The following is a 25,005-nucleotide window of genomic DNA, read 5'->3' as shown; positions in this document are numbered from 1 at the left end:
AGCAGTGGCCTGCAATATGACGGGTGGGTGCATATGACTCCTGGCAGTGTCCAGACATATGAGGGGTGGGTGCATATGACTCCTAGGAGTATCCAGACATATGAGGGGTGGGTGCATATGACTACCTGCCGTGGAGAGAGATATGAGGGGTGGGTGCATATGACTACCAGCAGTGGTCAGAGATATGAGGGGTGGGTGCATATGACTCTTAGCAGTGTCCAGGCATATAAGCGGTGGGTGCATATGACTCCTAGCAGTGTCCAGACATATGAGGGGTGGCTGCATATGACTCCTAGCAGTGTCCAGACATATGAGGGGTGGCTGCATATGACTACCAGCAGTGGAGAGATATGAGGGGTGGGTGCATATGACTCCTAGCAGTGTCCAGACATATGAGGGGTGGGTGCATATGACTCCTAGCAGTGTCCAGACATATGAGGGGTGGCTGCATATGACTACCAGCAGAAGACAGAGATATGAGGGGTGGGTGCATATGACTACCAGCAGTGGTCAGAGATATGAGGGGTGGGTGCATATGACTCCTAGCAGTGTCCAGACATATGAGGGGTGGGTGCATATGACTCCCAGCAGTGGCCTGCAATATGAGGGGTGGGTGCATATGACTACCAGCAGTGTCCAGACATATGGGGGGTGGGTGCATATGACTCCTAGCAGTGTCCAGACATATGAGGGGTGACTGCATATGACTACCAGCAGTGGACAGAGATATGAGAGGTGGGTGCATATGACTACCAGCAGTGGTCAGAGATATGAGGGGTGGGTGCATATGATTCCTAGCAGTGTCCAGACATATGAGGGGTGGGTGCATATGACTCCTAGCAGTGTCCAGACATATGAGGGGTGGCTGCATATGACTACCAGCAGTGGACAGAGATATGAGAGGTGGGTGCATATGACTACCAGCAGTGGTCAGAGATATGAGGGGTGGGTGCATATGACTCCTAGCAGTGTCCAGACATATGAGGGGTGGGTGCATATGACTCCTAGCAGTGTCCAGACATATGAGGGGTGGCGGCATATCACTACCAGCAGTGGAGAGATATGAGGAGTGGGTGCATATGACTCCTAGCAGTGGCCTGCAATGTGAGGGGTGGGTGCATGTGACTACCAGCAGTGTCCACACATATGAGGGGTGGGTGCATATGACTACCAGCAGTGGACAGATATATGAGGGGTGGGTGCATATGACTACCAGCAGTGGTCAGAGATATGAGAGGTGGGTGCATATGACTCCTAGCAGTGTCCAGACATATGAGAGGTGGGTGCATATGACTACCAGCAGTGGACAGAGATATGAGAGGTGGGTGCATATGACTCCTAGCAGTGTCCAGACATATGAGGGGTGGGTGCATATGACTACCGGCAGTGGACAGAGATATGAGAGGTGGGTGCATATGACTCCTAGCAGTGTCCAGACATATGAGAGGTGGGTGCATATGACTCCCAGCAGTGGCCTGCAATATGAGGGGTGGGTGCATATGACTCCTAGCAGTGTCCAGACATATGAGGGGTGGCTGCATATGACTACCAGCAGTGGACAGAGATATGAGGGGTGGGTGCATATGACTCCTAGCAGTGTCCAGACATATGAGGGATGGCTGCATATGACTACCAGCAGTGGACAGAGATATGAGGGGTGGGTGCATATGACTACCAGCAGTGGACAGAGATATGAGGGGTGGGTGCATATGACTACCAGCAGTGGTCAGAGATATGAGGAATGGGTGCATATGACTCCTAGCAGTGTCCAGACATATGAGGGGTGGGTGCATATGACTCCCAGCAGTGGCCTGCAATATGAGGGGTGGCTGCATATGCCTACCAGCAGTGGACAGAGATATGAGAGGTGGGTGCATATGACTACCAGCAGTGGTCAGAGATATGAGGGGTGGGTGCATATGACTCCTAGCAGTGTCCAGACATATGAGCGGTGGGTGCATATGACTCCTAGCAGTGTCCAGACATACGAGGGGTGGGTGCATATGACTCCTAGCAGTGTCCAGACATATGAGGGGTGGCTGCATATGACTACCAGCAGAGGACAGAGATATGAGGGGTGGGTGCATATGACTACCAGCAGTGGTCAGAGATATGAGGGGTGGGTGCATATGACTCCTAGCAGTGTCCAGACATATGAGGGGTGGGTGCATATGACTCCCAGCAGTGGCCTGCAATATGAGGGGTGGGTGCATATGACTCCTAGCAGTGTCCAGACATATGAGGGGTGGCTGCATATGACTACCAGCAGTGGACAGAGATATGAGGGGTGGGTGCATATGACTCCTAGCAGTGTCCAGACATATGAGGGATGGCTGCATATGACTACCAGCAGTGGGCAGAGATATGAGGGGTGGGTGCATATGACTACCAGCAGTGGACAGAGATATGAGGGGTGGGTGCATATGACTACCAGCAGTGGTCAGAGATATGAGGAATGGGTGCATATGACTCCTAGCAGTGTCCAGACATATGAGGGGTGGGTGCATATGACTCCCAGCAGTGGCCTGCAATATGAGGGGTGGCTGCATATGCCTACCAGCAGTGGACAGAGATATGAGAGGTGGGTGCATATGACTACCAGCAGTGGTCAGAGATATGAGGGGTGGGTGCATATGACTCCTAGCAGTGTCCAGACATATGAGCGGTTGGTGCATATGACTCCTAGCAGTGTCCAGACATACGAGGGGTGGGTGCATATGACTCCTAGCAGTGTCCAGACATATGAGGGGTGGCTGCATATGACTACCAGCAGAGGACAGAGATATGAGGGGTGGGTGCATATGACTACCAGCAGTGGTCAGAGATATGAGGGGTGGGTGCATATGACTCCTAGCAGTGTCCAGACATATGAGGGGTGGGTGCATATGACTCCTAGCAGTGTCCAGACATATGAGGGGTGGGTGCATATGACTCCCAGCAGTGGCCTGCAATATGAGGGGTGGGTGCATATGACTCCTAGCAGTGTCCAGACATATGAGGGGTGGGTGCATATGACTCCTAGCAGTGTCCAGACATATGAGGGGTGGCTGCATATGGCTACCAGCAGTGGACAGAGATATGAGAGGTGGGTGCATATGACTACCAGCAGTGGTCAGAGATATGAGGGGTGGGTGCATATGACTCCTAGCAGTGTCCAGACATATGAGGGGTGGGTGCATATGACTCCTAGCAGTGTCCAGACATATGAGGGGTGGCTGCATATGACTACCAGCAGTGGACAGAGATATGAGAGGTGGGTGCATATGACTACCAGCAGTGGTCAGAGATATGAGGGGTGGGTGCATATGACTCCTAGCAGTGTCCAGACATATGAGCGGTGGGTGCATATTACTCCTAGCAGTGTCCAGACATATGAGGGGTGGCTGCATATGACTCCTAGCAGTGTCCAGACATATGAGGGGTGGCTGCATATGACTACCAGCAGTGGAGAGATATGAGGAGTGGGTGCATATGACTCCTAGCAGTTTCCAGACATATGAGGGGTGGGTGCATATGACTCCTAGCAGTGTCCAGACATATGAGGGGTGGCTGCATATGACTACCAGCAGAGGACAGAGATATGAGGGGTGGGTGCATATGACTACCAGCTGGTGGTCTGAGATATGAGGGGTGGGTGCATATGACTCCTAGCAGTGTCCAGTCATATGAGGGGTGGGTGCATATGACTCCTAGCAGTGTCCAGATATATGAGGGGTGGGTGCATATGACTCCTAGCAGTGTCCTGACATATGAGGGGTGGGTGTATATGACTACCTGAAGTGTCCACACATATCAGGGGTGGGTGCATATGACTACCAGCAGTGGCCTGCAATATGAGGGGTGTGTGCATATGACTACCAGCAGTGGACAGAGATATGAGGGGTGGGTGCATATGACTATCAGCAGTGGTCAGAGATATGAGGGGTGGGTGCATATGACTCCTAGCAGTGTCCAGACATATGAGGGGTGGGTGCATATGACTCCCAGCAGTGGCCTGCAATATAAGAGGTGGGTGCATAGGACTCCTAGCAGTGTCCAGACATATGAGAAGTGGGTGCATATGACTCCTAGCAGTGTCCAGACATATGAGGGGTGGGTGCATATGACTACCAGCAGTGGACAGATATATGAGGGGTGGGTGCATATGACTACCAGCAGTGGTCAGATATATGAGGGGTGGGTGCATATGACTCCTAGCAGTGTCCAGACATATGAGGGGTGGGTGCATATGACTCCCAGCAGTGGCCTGCAATATGAGGGGTGGGTGCATATGACTCCTAGCAGTGTCCAGACATATGAGGGGTGGGTGCATATGACTCCTAGCAGTGTCCAGACATATGAGGGGTGGGTGCATATGACTACCAGCAGTGGACAGAGATATGAGGGGTGGGTGCATATGACTCCTAGCAGTGTCCAGACATATGAGGGGTGGGTGCATATGACTCCTAGCAGTGGCCTGCAATATGAGGGGTGGGTGCATATGACTACCAGCAGTGTCCAGACATATGGGGGGGTGGGTGCATATGACTCCCAGCAGTGGCCTGCAATATGAGGGGTGGGTGTATATGACTCCTAGCAGTGTCCAGACATATGAGGGGTGGGTGCATATGACTCCTAGCAGTGTACAGACATATGAGCGGTGGGTGCATATGACTCCTAGCAGTGTCCAGACATATGAGGGGTGGCTGCATATGACTACCAGCAGTGGACAGAGATATGAGGGGTGGGTGCATATGACTACCAGCAGTGGTCAGAGATATGAGGGGTGGGTGCATATGACTCCTAGCAGTGTCCAGACATATGAGCGCTGGGTACATATGACTCCTAGCAGTGTCCAGACATATGAAGGGTGGCTGCATATGACTACCAGCAGTGGAGAGAGATATGAGGGGTGGCTGCATATGACTCCTAGCAGTGTCCAGACATATGAGGGATGGGTGCATATGACTCCTAGCAGTGTCCAGACATATGAGGGGTGGCTGCATATGACTACCAGCAGAGGACAGAGATATGAGGGGTGGGTGCATATGACTCCTAGCAGTGTCCAGACATATGAGGGGTAGGTGCATATGACTCCTAGGACTGTCCAGACATATGAGGGGTGCGTGCATATGACTCCTAGCAGTGTCCAGACATATGAGGGGTGGCTGCATATGACTACCAGCAGAGGACAGAGATATGAGGGGTGGGTGCATATGACTACCAGCACTGGTCAGAGATATGAGGGGTGGGTGCATATGACTCCTATCAGTGTCCAGACATATGAGGGGTGGCTGCATATGACTACCAGCAGAGGACAGAGATATGAGGGGTGGGTGCATATGACTACCAGCAGTGGTCAGAGATATGAGGGATGGGTGCATATGAGTCCTAGCAGTGTCCAGACATATGAGGGGTGGGTGCATATGACTCCTAACAGTGTCCAGACATATGAGGGGTGGGTGCATATGACTCCTAGCAGTGTCCAGAGATATGAGGGGTGGGTGCATATGACTACCAGAAGTGTCCACACATATGAGGGGTGGGTGCACATGACTACCAGCAGTGGCCTGCAATATGAGGGGTGGGTGCATATGACTACCAGCAGTGAACAGAGATATGAGGGGTGGGTGCATATGACTACCAGCAGTGGTAAGAGATTTGAGGGGTGGGTGCATTTGACTCCTAGCAGTGTCCAGACATATGAGGGGTGGGTGCATATGACTCCCAGCAGTGGCCTGCAATATGAGAGGTGGGTGCATATGACTCCTAGCAGTGTCCAGACATATGAGGGGTGGGTGCATATGACTCCTAGCAGTGTCCAGACATATGAGGGGTGGGTGCATATGACTACCAGCAGTGGACAGAGATATGAGGGGTGGGTGCATATGACTCCTAGCAGTGTCCAGACATATGACGGGTGGGTGCATATGACTCCTAGCAGTGGCCTGCAATATGAGGGGTGGGTGCATATGACTACCAGCAGTGTCCAGACATATGAGGGGTGGGTGCATATGACTCCCAGCAGTGGCCTGCAATATGAGGGGTGGGTGTATATGACTCCTAGCAGTGTCCAGACATATCAGGGGTGGGTGCATATGACTCCTAGCAGTGTCCAGACATATGAAGGGTGGCTGCATATGACTACCAGCAGTGGACAGAGATATGAGGGGTGGATGCATATGACTACCAGCAGTGGTCAGAGATATGAGGGGTGGGTGCATATGACTCCTAACAGTTTCCAGACATATGAGCGCTGGGTGCATATGACTCCTAGCAGTGTCCACACATATGAGGGGTGGCTGCATATGACTCCTAGCAGTGTCCACACATATGAGGGGTGGCTGCATATGACTACCAGCAGTGGAGAGAGATATGAGGGGTCGGTGCACATGACTCCTAGCAGTGTCCAGACATATGAGGGGTGGGTGCATATGACTCCTAGCAGTGTCCAGACATCTGAGGGGTGGCTGCATATGACTACCAGCAGAGGACAGAGATATGAGGGGTGGGTGCATATGACTACCAGCAGTGGTCAGAGATATGAGGGGTGGGTGCATATGACTCCTAGCAGTGTCCAGACATGTGAGGGGTGGGTGCATATGACTCCTAGCAGTGTCCAGACATATGAGGGATGGGTGCATATGACTCCTAGCAGTGTCTAGACATATGAGGGGTGGCTGCATATGACTACCAGCAGTGGACAGAGATATGAGGGGTGGGTGCATATGACTCCTAGCATTGTCCAGACGTATGAGGGGTGGGTGCATATGACTCCTAGCAGTGTCCAGACATATGAGGGGTGGCTGCATATGACTACCAGCAGAGGACAGAGATATGAGGGGTGGGTGCATATGACTACCAGCAGTGGTCAGAGATATGAGGGGTGGGTGCATATGACTCCTAGGACTGTCCAGACATATGAGGGGTGGGTGCATATGACTCCTAGCAGTGTCCAGACATATGAGGGGTGGCTGCATATGACTACCAGCAGAGGACAGAGATATGAGGGGTGGGTGCATATGACTACCAGCACTGGTCAGAGATATGAGGGGTGGGTGCATATGACTCCTATCAGTGTCCAGACATATGAGGGGTGGCTGCATATGACTACCAGCAGAGGACAGAGATATGAGGGGTGGGTGCATATGACTACCAGCAGTGGTCAGAGATATGAGGGATGGGTGCATATGAGTCCTAGCAGTGTCCAGACATATGAGGGGTGGGTGCATATGACTCCTAGCAGTGTCCAGACATATGAGGGGTGGGTGCATATGACTCCTAGCAGTGTCCAGAGATATGAGGGGTGGGTGCATATCACTACCAGAAGTGTCCACACATATGAGGGGTGGGTGCACATGACTACCAGCAGTGGCCTGCAATATGAGGGGTGGGTGCATATGACTACCAGCAGTGGACAGAGATATGAGGGGTGGGTGCATATGACTACCAGCAGTGGTAAGAGATTTGAGGGGTGGGTGCATTTGACTCCTAGCAGTGTCCAGACATATGAGGGGTGGGTGCATATGACTCCCAGCAGTGGCCTGCAATATGAGAGGTGGGTGCATATGACTCCTAGCAGTGTCCAGACATATGAGGGGTGGGTGCATATGACTACCAGCAGTGGTCAGAGATATGAGGGGTGGGTGCATATGACTCCTAGCAGTGTCCAGACATATGAGGGGTGGGTGAATATGACTCCCAGCAGTGGCCTGCAATATGACGGGTGGGTGCATATGACTCCTGGCAGTGTCCAGACATATGAGGGGTGGGTGCATATGACTCCTAGGAGTATCCAGACATATGAGGGGTGGGTGCATATGACTACCTGCCGTGGAGAGAGATATGAGGGGTGGGTGCATATGACTCCTAGCAGTGTCAAGACATATGAGGGGTGGGTGCATATGACTCCTAGCAGTGGCCTGCAATATGAGGGGTGGGTGCATATGACTACCAGCAGTGTCCAGACATATGAGGGGTGGGTGCATATGACTCCCAGCAGTGGCCTGCAATATGAGGGGTGGGTGTATATGACTCCTAGCAGTGTCCAGACATATGAGGGGTGGGTGCATATGACTCATAGCAGTGTCCAGACATATGAGCGGTGGGTGCATATGACTCCTAGCAGTGTCCAGACATATGAGGGGTAGCTGCATATGACTACCAGCAGTGGACAGAGATATGAGAGGTGGGTGCATATGACTACCAGCAGTGGTCAGAGATATGAGGGGTGGGTGCATATGACTCTTAGCAGTGTCCAGGCATATAAGCGGTGGGTGCATATGACTCCTAGCAGTGTCCAGACATATGAGGGGTGGCTGCATATGACTCCTAGCAGTGTCCAGACATATGAGGGGTGGCTGCATATGACTACCAGCAGTGGAGAGATATGAGGGGTGGGTGCATATGACTCCTAGCAGTGTCCAGACATATGAGGGGTGGGTGCATATGACTCCTAGCAGTGTCCAGACATATGAGGGGTGGCTGCATATGACTACCAGCAGAAGACAGAGATATGAGGGGTGGGTGCATATGACTACCAGCAGTGGTCAGAGATATGAGGGGTGGGTGCATATGACTCCTAGCAGTGTCCAGACATATGAGGGGTGGGTGCATATGACTCCCAGCAGTGGCCTGCAATATGAGGGGTGGGTGCATATGACTACCAGCAGTGTCCAGACATATGGGGGGTGGGTGCATATGACTCCTAGCAGTGTCCAGACATATGAGGGGTGACTGCATATGACTACCAGCAGTGGACAGAGATATGAGAGGTGGGTGCATATGACTACCAGCAGTGGTCAGAGATATGAGGGGTGGGTGCATATGATTCCTAGCAGTGTCCAGACATATGAGGGGTGGGTGCATATGACTCCTAGCAGTGTCCAGACATATGAGGGGTGGCTGCATATGACTACCAGCAGTGGACAGAGATATGAGAGGTGGGTGCATATGACTACCAGCAGTGGTCAGAGATATGAGGGGTGGGTGCATATGACTCCTAGCAGTGTCCAGACATATGAGGGGTGGGTGCATATGACTCCTAGCAGTGTCCAGACATATGAGGGGTGGCGGCATATCACTACCAGCAGTGGAGAGATATGAGGAGTGGGTGCATATGACTCCTAGCAGTGGCCTGCAATGTGAGGGGTGGGTGCATGTGACTACCAGCAGTGTCCACACATATGAGGGGTGGGTGCATATGACTACCAGCAGTGGACAGATATATGAGGGGTGGGTGCATATGACTACCAGCAGTGGTCAGAGATATGAGAGGTGGGTGCATATGACTCCTAGCAGTGTCCAGACATATGAGAGGTGGGTGCATATGACTACCAGCAGTGGACAGAGATATGAGAGGTGGGTGCATATGACTCCTAGCAGTGTCCAGACATATGAGGGGTGGGTGCATATGACTACCGGCAGTGGACAGAGATATGAGAGGTGGGTGCATATGACTCCTAGCAGTGTCCAGACATATGAGAGGTGGGTGCATATGACTCCCAGCAGTGGCCTGCAATATGAGGGGTGGGTGCATATGACTCCTAGCAGTGTCCAGACATATGAGGGGTGGCTGCATATGACTACCAGCAGTGGACAGAGATATGAGGGGTGGGTGCATATGACTCCTAGCAGTGTCCAGACATATGAGGGATGGCTGCATATGACTACCAGCAGTGGACAGAGATATGAGGGGTGGGTGCATATGACTACCAGCAGTGGACAGAGATATGAGGGGTGGGTGCATATGACTACCAGCAGTGGTCAGAGATATGAGGAATGGGTGCATATGACTCCTAGCAGTGTCCAGACATATGAGGGGTGGGTGCATATGACTCCCAGCAGTGGCCTGCAATATGAGGGGTGGCTGCATATGCCTACCAGCAGTGGACAGAGATATGAGAGGTGGGTGCATATGACTACCAGCAGTGGTCAGAGATATGAGGGGTGGGTGCATATGACTCCTAGCAGTGTCCAGACATATGAGCGGTGGGTGCATATGACTCCTAGCAGTGTCCAGACATACGAGGGGTGGGTGCATATGACTCCTAGCAGTGTCCAGACATATGAGGGGTGGCTGCATATGACTACCAGCAGAGGACAGAGATATGAGGGGTGGGTGCATATGACTACCAGCAGTGGTCAGAGATATGAGGGGTGGGTGCATATGACTCCTAGCAGTGTCCAGACATATGAGGGGTGGGTGCATATGACTCCCAGCAGTGGCCTGCAATATGAGGGGTGGGTGCATATGACTCCTAGCAGTGTCCAGACATATGAGGGGTGGCTGCATATGACTACCAGCAGTGGACAGAGATATGAGGGGTGGGTGCATATGACTCCTAGCAGTGTCCAGACATATGAGGGATGGCTGCATATGACTACCAGCAGTGGGCAGAGATATGAGGGGTGGGTGCATATGACTACCAGCAGTGGACAGAGATATGAGGGGTGGGTGCATATGACTACCAGCAGTGGTCAGAGATATGAGGAATGGGTGCATATGACTCCTAGCAGTGTCCAGACATATGAGGGGTGGGTGCATATGACTCCCAGCAGTGGCCTGCAATATGAGGGGTGGCTGCATATGCCTACCAGCAGTGGACAGAGATATGAGAGGTGGGTGCATATGACTACCAGCAGTGGTCAGAGATATGAGGGGTGGGTGCATATGACTCCTAGCAGTGTCCAGACATATGAGCGGTTGGTGCATATGACTCCTAGCAGTGTCCAGACATACGAGGGGTGGGTGCATATGACTCCTAGCAGTGTCCAGACATATGAGGGGTGGCTGCATATGACTACCAGCAGAGGACAGAGATATGAGGGGTGGGTGCATATGACTACCAGCAGTGGTCAGAGATATGAGGGGTGGGTGCATATGACTCCTAGCAGTGTCCAGACATATGAGGGGTGGGTGCATATGACTCCTAGCAGTGTCCAGACATATGAGGGGTGGGTGCATATGACTCCCAGCAGTGGCCTGCAATATGAGGGGTGGGTGCATATGACTCCTAGCAGTGTCCAGACATATGAGGGGTGGGTGCATATGACTCCTAGCAGTGTCCAGACATATGAGGGGTGGCTGCATATGACTACCAGCAGTGGACAGAGATATGAGAGGTGGGTGCATATGACTACCAGCAGTGGTCAGAGATATGAGGGGTGGGTGCATATGACTCCTAGCAGTGTCCAGACATATGAGGGGTGGGTGCATATGACTCCTAGCAGTGTCCAGACATATGAGGGGTGGCTGCATATGACTACCAGCAGTGGACAGAGATATGAGAGGTGGGTGCATATGACTACCAGCAGTGGTCAGAGATATGAGGGGTGGGTGCATATGACTCCTAGCAGTGTCCAGACATATGAGCGGTGGGTGCATATTACTCCTAGCAGTGTCCAGACATATGAGGGGTGGCTGCATATGACTCCTAGCAGTGTCCAGACATATGAGGGGTGGCTGCATATGACTACCAGCAGTGGAGAGATATGAGGAGTGGGTGCATATGACTCCTAGCAGTTTCCAGACATATGAGGGGTGGGTGCATATGACTCCTAGCAGTGTCCAGACATATGAGGGGTGGCTGCATATGACTACCAGCAGAGGACAGAGATATGAGGGGTGGGTGCATATGACTACCAGCTGGTGGTCTGAGATATGAGGGGTGGGTGCATATGACTCCTAGCAGTGTCCAGTCATATGAGGGGTGGGTGCATATGACTCCTAGCAGTGTCCAGATATATGAGGGGTGGGTGCATATGACTCCTAGCAGTGTCCAGACATATGAGGGGTGGGTGCATATGACTACCTGAAGTGTCCACACATATCAGGGGTGGGTGCATATGACTACCAGCAGTGGCCTGCAATATGAGGGGTGTGTGCATATGACTACCAGCAGTGGACAGAGATATGAGGGGTGGGTGCATATGACTATTAGCAGTGGTCAGAGATATGAGGGGTGGGTGCATATGACTCCTAGCAGTGTCCAGACATATGAGGGGTGGGTGCATATGACTCCCAGCAGTGGCCTGCAATATAAGAGGTGGGTGCATAGGACTCCTAGCAGTGTCCAGACATATGAGAAGTGGGTGCATATGACTCCTAGCAGTGTCCAGACATATGAGGGGTGGGTGCATATGACTACCAGCAGTGGACAGATATATGAGGGGTGGGTGCATATGACTACCAGCAGTGGTCAGATATATGAGGGGTGGGTGCATATGACTCCTAGCAGTGTCCAGACATATGAGGGGTGGGTGCATATGACTCCCAGCAGTGGCCTGCAATATGAGGGGTGGGTGCATATGACTCCTAGCAGTGTCCAGACATATGAGGGGTGGGTGCATATGACTCCTAGCAGTGTCCAGACATATGAGGGGTGGGTGCATATGACTACCAGCAGTGGACAGAGATATGAGGGGTGGGTGCATATGACTCCTAGCAGTGTCCAGACATATGAGGGGTGGGTGCATATGACTCCTAGCAGTGGCCTGCAATATGAGGGGTGGGTGCATATGACTACCAGCAGTGTCCAGACATATGGGGGGGTGGGTGCATATGACTCCCAGCAGTGGCCTGCAATATGAGGGGTGGGTGTATATGACTCCTAGCAGTGTCCAGACATATGAGGGGTGGGTGCATATGACTCCTAGCAGTGTACAGACATATGAGCGGTGGGTGCATATGACTCCTAGCAGTGTCCAGACATATGAGGGGTGGCTGCATATGACTACCAGCAGTGGACAGAGATATGAGGGGTGGGTGCATATGACTACCAGCAGTGGTCAGAGATATGAGGGGTGGGTGCATATGACTCCTAGCAGTGTCCAGACATATGAGCGCTGGGTACATATGACTCCTAGCAGTGTCCAGACATATGAAGGGTGGCTGCATATGACTACCAGCAGTGGAGAGAGATATGAGGGGTGGCTGCATATGACTCCTAGCAGTGTCCAGACATATGAGGGATGGGTGCATATGACTCCTAGCAGTGTCCAGACATATGAGGGGTGGCTGCATATGACTACCAGCAGAGGACAGAGATATGAGGGGTGGGTGCATATGACTCCTAGCAGTGTCCAGACATATGAGGGGTGGGTGCATATGACTCCTAGGACTGTCCAGACATATGAGGGGTGCGTGCATATGACTCCTAGCAGTGTCCAGACATATGAGGGGTGGCTGCATATGACTACCAGCAGAGGACAGAGATATGAGGGGTGGGTGCATATGACTACCAGCACTGGTCAGAGATATGAGGGGTGGGTGCATATGACTCCTATCAGTGTCCAGACATATGAGGGGTGGCTGCATATGACTACCAGCAGAGGACAGAGATATGAGGGGTGGGTGCATATGACTACCAGCAGTGGTCAGAGATATGAGGGATGGGTGCATATGAGTCCTAGCAGTGTCCAGACATATGAGGGGTGGGTGCATATGACTCCTAGCAGTGTCCAGACATATGAGGGGTGGGTGCATATGACTCCTAGCAGTGTCCAGAGATATGAGGGGTGGGTGCATATGACTACCAGAAGTGTCCACACATATGAGGGGTGGGTGCACATGACTACCAGCAGTGGCCTGCAATATGAGGGGTGGGTGCATATGACTACCAGCAGTGAACAGAGATATGAGGGGTGGGTGCATATGACTACCAGCAGTGGTAAGAGATTTGAGGGGTGGGTGCATTTGACTCCTAGCAGTGTCCAGACATATGAGGGGTGGGTGCATATGACTCCCAGCAGTGGCCTGCAATATGAGAGGTGGGTGCATATGACTCCTAGCAGTGTCCAGACATATGAGGGGTGGGTGCATATGACTCCTAGCAGTGTCCAGACATATGAGGGGTGGGTGCATATGACTACCAGCAGTGGACAGAGATATGAGGGGTGGGTGCATATGACTCCTAGCAGTGTCCAGACATATGACGGGTGGGTGCATATGACTCCTAGCAGTGGCCTGCAATATGAGGGGTGGGTGCATATGACTACCAGCAGTGTCCAGACATATGAGGGGTGGGTGCATATGACTCCCAGCAGTGGCCTGCAATATGAGGGGTGGGTGTATATGACTCCTAGCAGTGTCCAGACATATCAGGGGTGGGTGCATATGACTCCTAGCAGTGTCCAGACATATGAAGGGTGGCTGCATATGACTACCAGCAGTGGACAGAGATATGAGGGGTGGATGCATATGACTACCAGCAGTGGTCAGAGATATGAGGGGTGGGTGCATATGACTCCTAACAGTTTCCAGACATATGAGCGCTGGGTGCATATGACTCCTAGCAGTGTCCACACATATGAGGGGTGGCTGCATATGACTCCTAGCAGTGTCCACACATATGAGGGGTGGCTGCATATGACTACCAGCAGTGGAGAGAGATATGAGGGGTCGGTGCACATGACTCCTAGCAGTGTCCAGACATATGAGGGGTGGGTGCATATGACTCCTAGCAGTGTCCAGACATCTGAGGGGTGGCTGCATATGACTACCAGCAGTGGACAGAGATATGAGGGGTGGGTGCATATGACTCCTAGCAGTGGCCTGCAATGGGAGGGGTGGGTGCATGTGACTACCAGCAGTGTCCACACATATGAGGGGTGGGTGCATATGACTACCAGCAGTGGACAGATATATGAGGGGTGGGTGCATATGACTACCAGCAGTGGTCAGAGATATGAGAGGTGGGTGCATATGACTCCTAGCAGTGTCCAGACATATGAGAGGTGGGTGCATATGACTCCCAGCAGTGGCCTGCAATATGAGGGGTGGGTGCATATGACTCCTAGCAGTGTCCAGACATATGAGGGGTGGCTGCATATGACTACCAGCAGTGGACAGAGATATGAGGGGTGGGTGCATATGACTCCTAGCAGTGTCCAGACATATGAGGGGTGGCTGCATATGACTACCAGCAGTGGACAGAGATATGAGGGGTGGGTGCATATGACTACCAGCAGTGGACAGAGATATGAGGGGTGGGTGCATATGACTACCAGCAGTGGTCAGAGATATGAGGAGTGGGTGCATATGACTCCTAGCAGTGTCCAGACATATGAGGGGTGGGTGCATATGACTCCCAGCAGTGGCCTGCAATATGATGGGTGGCTGCATATGCCTACCAGCAGTGGACAGAGATATGAGGGGTGGGTGCATATGACTACCAGCAGTGGACAGAGTTATGAGGGGTGGGTGCATATGACTCCTAGCAGTGGCCAGACATATGAGGGGTGGGTGCATATTACTACAGAGATATGGGGGTGTTAGAAAAGGTAGACGGACCGGGAGGGCCGGCCGGGGTCAGGGGGAGAGGTCTCCGGGGAGAGCCGTCTCCAGCGATCGTACAGACAAGTAACTTCCCCCCCACAGACAGATATCACACACGGATAAGGTTCATTGTTCTTTATAAGCCCTTATTTAAGATACGGTTGAATGGTACAAGGAGGTCTGGACTCAGGGGTCCCCTCGATTAGAGTCTCGCAAGGTAGGGAAGGGGGTAGCGGGACAGTCTATTTACTAATCAGGTAGTTCGGATGAGATGATGATGAGCTCACAATCCTCGAGCTTGGTGGTTAGGTGGTACGGACCGTGGCAGCGCCAGCAGGTCCCGGTGCGGGTGGTCGATACAACGGGCCGCGGCAGCGCCAGCAGGTCCCCGGAAGATGTACGGTCCGCGGCAGCGCCAGCAGGTCCCTGGAAGATGTACGGTCCGCGGCAGCGCCAGCAGGTCCCGGTGAAGATGGTCGTTACAACGGGCCGCGGCAGCGCCAGCAGGTCCCAGGAAGATGAAGGTTGCAGAAGGCCGCGGCAGCGCCAGCAGGCAGGACGATGGTTCACAAGAGCGGCTACGGCAGCGCCAGTAGACCGTCAAGGTTGAGTTCACTCGGTGTCTCTCGACTCCAGGATACAACTGCCTTCCTGCTCCGGAGCTGCCTCAGTTATAGGGCTGGTGCCCTTTGATGTCCGGACCCTCGCACTTGGAGGTCGGAGGGTCCGGGATGAAGGTGTCCAGACACCCAGCAGGGGGTGGAGCCAGTGCCTGGGGGAGCTGGGGGCGATCGGCACCTGGCGGGGGAGAGCCCTTGACACTTCGTTCTCCCATTGACCTGCCAAGTGGGCCGCTCACCTCCTGGGTGGATGGTGGTGCCGGGATGTCGGGGCCGGCCAGGCCCGGGGTTAGGGTCGAGGTGAGGCCATGCGGCCGCGTGGTGCAGGGCCCAAGAGGGCGGCTTGACCCGGCCGGGGAAGCCGGGGGGGCTGGACCCCGTGATGAGTAGGGGTCCGAGGGCAGAGGGTCCGTCGGGAGACGGAGTACGGGTGCTGGTCGCGGGGATATGCCAGGTGGGCCGGAGTTCGGGCCCTGTTGTGCGGGGAGGGAGCAAGCCGTCTGTGAGGCCTGTCCAACATGCGTCCCCCCCAGCTGAAGGCGGGGAGGGTCACCCATCTCCTTGGGGACTCTCTTCGTCGAGGCGGAAAAAGCGGGACAGGCCATCCGCGTTGGCGTGGTCTTGGCCTGGTCGGTGCTCCACGGTGAAGTCCATTCCCTGCAGGGAAATGGACCAGCGCAAGAGTTTTGGGTTCTCCCCCCGCATCTGCATCAGCCATTGCAGGGGTCGATGGTCGGTTTGTACCCGGAAGTGGGTACCGAAGAGATAGGGTCGGAGCTTTTTGAGGGCCCACACTACTGCAAATGCCTCCCTCTCGATGGTGCTCCAACGCTGTTCTCGGGCCAGGAGACGTCGACTGATGAAGGCCACCGGCTGGTCATGACCTTCGGGGTTCAACTGAGAGAGGACGGCTCCGATGCCGTGGTCGGAGGCGTCGGTCTGCACCACAAATTCCCGACTGTAATCGGGGGCCTGGAGCACAGGGGCGGTGCACAGGGCGGCCTTCAGCTTCTCGAAGGCCGCTTGACAATCAGGAGTCCAGTTGACCCGCTTCGGTTGGTTCTTGGATGTGAGACCCGTGAGGGGCCCCACGATGCTGCCGTAGTCCTTCACGAACCGCCGGTAGTAGCCGGTGAGCCCCAGGAAGGCTCGGACCTCGGTCTGGGTGACGGGGGGCTGCCAGGACTGGATGGCCGCAATCTTAAGTTGTAGTGGGGCCACCAGCCCGCTTCCCACTTGGTGCCCAAGGTAGGTCACAGACCCGTGGCCAATTTGGCACTTGCCGGCCTTAATGGTGAGGCCGGCCCGCTGGAGGGCTTGTAGGACCTCTTGGAGGTGACGGAGGTGGTCGGACCAGTGGCGGCTGTATACAGCGATATCGTCCAGGTAGGCAGCGCTGAATTCTTCGAGCCCCGCCAAGACCTGGTTCACAAGGCGTTGGAACGTGGCGGGGGCATTCTTCATGCCAAAGGGCATGACCTTAAATTGATAGTGGCCATCGGGGGTGGAGAAGGCTGACCGTTCCTGAGCCCTGGGTGTGAGGCCGATCTGCCAGTAGCCCGCCGTTAGGTCGAAGATACTAAGGTAGCGGGCGGCCCCCAGCCGGTCGATCAGCTCGTCTGCTCGGGGGATGGGATGAGCGTCGGTCCGGGTGACAGCGTTCAAGCCCCGGTAGTCGACGCAGAATCTCAGTTCAGGTGCGGTGCCGGGGGCAGCGGCCTTGGGAACTAACACAACCGGACTGGCCCAGGGACTGTCCGAGGGCTCGATGACCCCGATCGTGAGCATTTTGGCCACTTCCTCCTGTATGCAGGCCCGTACCCGATCTGGTACGCGGTAGGCCCGGTGCCGGACAGGGGGACTGTCCCCGGTGTCTACGTCGTGCAAACACCAAGGGGTGACCCCGGGGGTGAGGGAGAACAGGGCAGCGAACTGCAGCAGGAGGTCCCGGCAGTCCTGGCGTTGCTCCGAAGTGAGGGCGTCAGAGAGCCGGACCCCGTCCACGGAGCCGTCCTTCTCCTGAGTCTTCAGGAGATCCGGGAGGGGCTCGGAGTCTTCCTCTGTACCACTGTCTGTAGCCATCAAGAGGCTTAGTTCGGAGCGCACAAAGTGTGGTTTGAGCCGGTTGGTGTGGAGGACCCGAAGGGGGTTCCGGGCGGACCCCATGTCGATGAGGTAAGTGACGGGGCTTTTACGCTCGACCACTTTGAAGGGCCCCGTCCACTTATCTTGCAGGGCACCTGGTTCGGTGGGGGACATCACCCATACTTGCTGCCCAGGCTCGAATTCAACGGAGGAGGCATTGTGATCATACCACCTCTTCATGTCCTCCTGGCTGGCCTCGAGGTTCGCCTTGGCCATCTCCCTGAAGCGCCGGGTCTGGTTTCGTAAGGCCAGGATGTATTTGCAGACGTCTGGAGGGGTCGTTAAGGGGGCCATCTCCCAACCTTCCTTGACTAGGCTGAGGGGCCCTCGCACAGGGTGCCCGTACAGGAGTTCGAAGGGGCTAAAACCGAGGGACTTCTGGGGAACTTCCCGGTAGGCGAAGAGGAGGCACGGGAGCAGTACATCCCACTGGCGACGGAGAGGCTCTTCCAATCCCCCAATCATCCCCTTGAGAGTGCGGTTAAAACGCTCCACTAGTCCGTTCCCTTGGGGGTGATAGGGGGTCGTGAATCTGTAGGTGACCCCGCATTGTTGCCAGAGGGACTTCATGTATTTAGATATGAAATTCGTACCTCGGTCGCTGACGACTTCTCGGGGGAAGCCTACCCGGGAGAAGATCCCCATCAGGGCCCGGCCAACCACCGGAGCTGTCACTGTCCGTAGGGGCACCGCCTCGGGGTAGCGAGTGGCATGGTCCACTAGTACCAAGATGAACCTGTGTCCTTGTGCCGTGCGGGGGTCCAGAGGCCCCACAATGTCTATCCCCACCCTCTCGAACGGGGTGGTGACCACAGGGAAGGGTTGCAGAGGGGCCTTCAGCTTCCGACCACTCTTCCCGCTGGCTTGGCATGTGGGGCAAGATCGGCAGTGGTTCAGGACGTCATTCCTCATTTTCGGCCAGAAAAAGTGGGTCACCAGGCGACTGTACGTTTTGTCCTGGCCCAGGTGTCCAGCCAGGGGGACATCGTGGGCCAGGTTGAGCAGAAAGTCTCGGAAGCGGAGCGGTACCACCAGAACTCGACCGGCCCCCAGCTCGGCGATTCTTTGCTCGCTGTAGAGCAGGTCGTTATCCCAGTAGACCCAGTGGGTTCCGGTGGTGTCCCCGGCGTTTTGGGTACTGGCTTGTTGGCGGAGTCCCTCGAGGGAGGGACAGGTCTTTTGTTCCTGGCGGAACTGTTCTTGGGTGGGCCCCCCTTCTTGACGCCACTGAGCCAGATCCGGAAGGTCCTGGTGTTGCGCGTCTTCTTCGGTGGTCGGGTCCGGGAGGTCGGACTCGCCGTTGTCCTCTACGGGGGCAACCGGGGGCGGAGGTGCTGGCCATTCGGTTTCCTCTGATCGGGGGGCGGCACGGGCGGCCATGGATCGGGTGGTTATGCAGGCCCAGTCCGGGAGGCCCAGCATCCCCAGGTGCTCTCTTTTCTCGACGGTGGCCCACGGGGAACTCTCGAGGTCATTCCCCAGGAGGCAGTCCACGGGGGCATCGTCCCGGACCGTCACCTTCAGTAGGCCGGAGACCCCTCCCCATTCAAACGGGACACAGGCCATCTTACACAAACTCTCAGAGTTATCTGCCGAGCGGACGGGGCAGAGAATGTTCGGCAGGATCTGCTCGGGCTTCACCAGATGACAGCGGACGGCCGTCATGCTGGCGCCGGTGTCACGCAAGGCCTCGGCTCTCTGTCCGTTAATGGTCACCCACTGACCGTATTTTCTGGTGTTGGCGGGTAGGGGAGCCCGCGGAACCATGTCTCTTCCCCCTAAGCACGCCAGGACCATGGCGGCCGGTTCCCACCCTTGCTGGGCCGGCTCGTACTCTTCGGGTCCCTCCGATGATTGCTCTTCCCCTAGGGCAGCGGCAGCTACCTGGCGGGGCTTGGGTGTTTGGTTTAGCGGGCAGTTCGGGTCATTGGCGTAGTGGCCTAGTCGCTGGCACCGGTGGCACGTGACGTTGGCTCGGTACCCAGGCCGCAACGGGGGGTTGCCCCGGCCGGCCGGAGGCGGGGTGCTGGCCACGGGTGTTGCTGGTAAGGCGTCTCTCCCTCGCCCCTGGCCCCCTCCTCCTCCCCGAGGACGGTGCTGGCCTTGGTTGCTTCTGTTCTGGTCGTGTGGCCCTCTCCGTCCCACTCGGGTGCTTTCCCACCGGTCAGCTTCGGCGGCGAGCTGCCGGGGGTCAGTCAGCTTACTGTCGAGTAGGTGCTGCCTGAGCTCGACGAAACAGTTGTTTGACAGGTGCTCCCATACCATAAGGTTGAAGAGTTGTTCGTAGGTGGTGACCTGACTTCCCTTGATCCAACCCTCGAAGGCCCGGCTGAAATAGTTCACGTATTCTACCCAAGTTGTACCTGGGATCCGGGTGCAATCTCTGAACCTCTGGCGGTACATCTCGGGCGTGAGGCCGTAGCGGGTGAGGAGGGCAGCCTTCATGTGGTCGTAGGACGACATTTGGTGATCGGGGAGCTGCAGCAGGGCGTCGCGACCCTCGTTGATAAATCTCCCCCAAAGTCCGGCTCCCCAATCACTCCGGTCGATCCGGTGGGAGGTCATTGCGATCTCATAGGCTTTAAACCACTGTTGTATGTCGTCTTCTCGGACATATTCGCGGACAACATCCTTGGGGATGTGAACTTTTTTCTCACTTGGCCCCGGGGTGTGTGGTCGCTCAGGCACCCCCAGTTCCTTATTCTGTTTGCGCAGTTCTATTTCCGCTAGTCGGCGCTCGTGCTCGAGCGTTATTTTTTTCTCTTCCAGCTCTCTCTGTCTCTGCTTTTCTTCTCGTTCCTCTCGAAGCCGCATATGCTCGAGGTTGAGTTTCTGTTCAGCTAACTTGAGTTCCCCATCCATCTTGAGTCGTGCCATGTCCAACTCGTGTAATCTGACTCTGTCTCTTTCTCGGATCTCCTCTTGCGAGAGGCCCGTTCCCCGCTCCTCGGGAGCCGTGGCGTTCCCCTCTGGTGTGATGCTGTTTTGGTCTGAGGGTCCTGTGACCCCAGTTTCTGTCCATGACTCAAGAGCGCGCTTTAGATCATCCTTGGTACTCAGGCCGGTGGTAGCAATGCCAAGTTCTATGCAAAATTGTCTCAGTTCGCGGTGGTTGTATTCTTCTAATTTCTCCATTTGGAATTTCTCGGTGGAGCTGCTGTCTTTGGTCGACATCGTGCTTATGTCGTGGGGTGAGCTACTCTCTGTACGATTATGCGTTGATTCGGATCGCGCCGCTGGCCACCAATGTTAGAAAAGGTAGACGGACCGGGAGGGCCGGCCGGGGTCAGGGGGAGAGGTCTCCGGGGAGAGCCGTCTCCAGCGATCGTACAGACAAGTAACTTCCCCCCCACAGACAGATATCACACACGGATAAGGTTCATTGTTCTTTATAAGCCCTTATTTAAGATACGGTTGAATGGTACAAGGAGGTCTGGACTCAGGGGTCCCCTCGGTTAGAGTCTCGCAAGGTAGGGAAGGGGGTAGCGGGACAGTCTATTTACTAATCAGGTAGTTCGGATGAGATGATGATGAGCTCACAATCCTCGAGCTTGGTGGTTAGGTGGTACGGACCGTGGCAGCGCCAGCAGGTCCCGGTGCGGGTGGTCGATACAACGGGCCGCGGCAGCGCCAGCAGGTCCCCGGAAGATGTACGGTCCGCGGCAGCGCCAGCAGGTCCCTGGAAGATGTACGGTCCGCGGCAGCGCCAGCAGGTCCCGGTGAAGATGGTCGTTACAACGGGCCGCGGCAGCGCCAGCAGGTCCCAGGAAGATGAAGGTTGCAGAAGGCCGCGGCAGCGCCAGCAGGCAGGACGATGGTTCACAAGAGCGGCTACGGCAGCGCCAGTAGACCGTCAAGGTTGAGTTCACTCGGTGTCTCTCGACTCCAGGATACAACTGCCTTCCTGCTCCGGAGCTGCCTCAGTTATAGGGCTGGTGCCCTTTGATGTCCGGACCCTCGCACTTGGAGGTCGGAGGGTCCGGGATGAAGGTGTCCAGACACCCAGCAGGGGGTGGAGCCAGTGCCTGGGGGAGCTGGGGGCGATCGGCACCTGGCGGGGGAGAGCCCTTGACACTTCGTTCTCCCATTGACCTGCCAAGTGGGCCGCTCACCTCCTGGGTGGATGGTGGTGCCGGGATGTCGGGGCCGGCCAGGCCCGGGGTTAGGGTCGAGGTGAGGCCATGCGGCCGCGTGGTGCAGGGCCCAAGAGGGCGGCTTGACCCGGCCGGGGAAGCCGGGGGGGCTGGACCCCGTGATGAGTAGGGGTCCGAGGGCAGAGGGTCCGTCGGGAGACGGAGTACGGGTGCTGGTCGCGGGGATATGCCAGGTGGGCCGGAGTTCGGGCCCTGTCGTGCGGGGAGGGAGCAAGCCGTCTGTGAGGCCTGTCCAACAGGGGGGTACATCATCATCAGATGACCACACCCACATGGTGGTATGGACGCATCCCTAACTTTGGACTATGATTTTAGTGCTATTACAACACATCACTGACAGCAGGGTCCCACTCCCAGGACGATGGATGTCTGTCACATACTGCATGACATACCACATGTGGGTGTGAGGACATATAACACATGCATACCCACCCATGGCGGATGCAGCACAATACACACCCTGATTTCATGCCAACAGACTGTATAGTCATGTAACTGCATACAAAACTAAGATAGCCAAAGTGAACACACACTGTCACGCACATCCCAGGAGTGTACGGAATGTACAGGTGCTGGTCCAGCCACCAAGATGTTGTCTCTCATGGAAGGAATAGGGTTCAATTCCACCACATACAATGCCCACAATTGTGAGTCAGGTGCCCAAATACCCTGCATAATAAGTACCATTTGTGTGGTAGGCCGAGATTACACACATGCATAGTGCTGAAAAGGGCCAATTTGTCCCTGAAGGCATTCCTACATACCCAAAACACAAGTAAAGTGACGAGCAAGGATGGCACAGACGATTCAGCAGGAGACATCGGTGAGCAGGCATGGCCATTGTTGAAGGGATCCGTCACCAACAAAGGAAATGTGGACACAGGTCAGCACAACAATTGTGCAACTGTTTGCAGGGAAGATGTCAGGTGCCACAGAGGAAGGAACACTCCGTGGGACAATGTCTCCAAATTAAATGAACACACACTGCCAATGAATATTTGCAGAGACATTGTGATGGAACACAGATACCATGGTCCACCTCATGACCATCATACAAAACATTTCTCAGAGCCCTAACACATTACCAGAACACCAACTCCCGGAGCCTCATCACCAACATCAAGTACCTGAAATGCAATAGTGTTGAAAGTAAAAGAAAAGGCTTTATTCAGCACCAAAAATAAATTAATGTAAAAGATACTATGTACAAAGGACAATGGCCAGTCCATTTCTCAAGTCCAAGGGTGGACGTAGGGGACCGCGTCCACCCCTACCTTGCCTGCACAAAGGAACCTCAAGGTTTGTCGACCGGGGGGGGGGGTATCATCTGTGGCAGGACCAGGCACCGCAGGGACATGAGGGGTAGGTGTGGTGGGTGCCGGGGTGGACGTCTCCACCATAGGTGGTGGGCAGCGCCAAGGGTGGAGGTGAACACGGCGCTGCACACTGCTGCTAGGGCCTCCATCCTAACCCCTGCACCTGAAGATACCCCAGGGCCAACGGAGGGTGTGGTGGCCGAGGGATGGGGTGCAGCGCTCTTGGGGGAGGGGGTGGACATGGTGGGGACTCAACTCCCGTGCCCGGGGACTTCCTCGCCCGCTTGTGGGGTGGTGGCTTAATGGGGGCGAGGCCCAGTTCAAACATACAGGTCTCCTTAGGTGACAGTTTGGCAGGGGAGCTAAGGGGAGTGGTTTTGGAGGAATAGGGTTGTGAGGACTGCGGACTGTGACTGTGGCTGCGTGTATGTCGTCTGCCCCCAGCCCCTGTGGGTGTGCCTACATCCCCCTGAGTGTGCGTGCCAGGAGGTGTGCGCTGTGCCTTACTTGGGGGTGTGCTGGATGTGTCTGGTGGGGTGCGTGCGTTCCCGTGACTGTCTGGGTGTGCGTTGGGCAGGCATGGGAGAGGGCAGTGTTGATGGGTCCAGGGTAGTGGGGGACGGAGCGCTGCAGGAGAGAAACTGCTGCCGTCAGGGAAGAGTCCATGGACCGTAGAAACCTGCGTTGGTCAGACATCGTTGCTGACATGCCCTCCATGAACGACACCATCTGTGTGAGCAGTTTAGTGTGTCCATGGAGGACAGTCAGCACCGATGCCTGCCCAACCTGCAACTGCCGCAGTATGTCCAAAGACTCTTTACTGAGGGCAGCAGGGGTGACAGGGGCAGGGGGTGTGGTGCCTGGTAAGAAGGAGACATGGTGGGACTCTGCATGGACAGAAGGGACGGGAGCAACAGGGAGGGCGGAGATGGTAATGGAGGAGGCGGGCACAGATGTGGGGATGCTGCCAGTTGGTGTTGCAGCCTCTGCCTCCTCAGGGAGGTCAGCCTCGGACCCGTCGGCGTCGTAGCTGGTATCGTGTCCAGACAGGTCCTCCGACTGACTCCCCTCGCCCTCCGTGCCACTGGGTCCTTCTGATTCCACAGCACTGGTGGCACTGCCGCTGGGTCCCTCCTCCAGGTCCATGCAGGTGTCTCCCTCGGTTGCGGATGATGATGCTGTGAGCAAGGAGAAGAAGCCGAAATGCATCAGTCACCTGTATACATCTGACACATGAGCACAAGAACAATTGGTCACAGTGCATATCAGGCAATGCATCATGAGTAACAGCTAGATAACTCCGCACATATGTAAGCCCTGTACTGCCCAGTTGGTAGACCCACTATGCCACTTGGACACCAGGAAAAAAAAGAACACAAAAGGCCACAACTTGACTGAGAAATACACTGAGAAGCTAGTGTCTGTGAACCGGTGAGCACAACAATATAATTAAGTCATGCCATCTCTTGTTTAACCTGAAAGAAACAGTAGTGGTGCACCCATTGTAAACTGAC

The sequence above is a fragment of the Triturus cristatus genome, chromosome 3_2 (assembly GCF_964204655.1).
Source record: "Triturus cristatus chromosome 3_2, aTriCri1.1, whole genome shotgun sequence".
Taxonomy (NCBI): Eukaryota; Metazoa; Chordata; class Amphibia; order Caudata; family Salamandridae; genus Triturus; species Triturus cristatus.
This window is presented reverse-complemented; position numbering follows the sequence as displayed.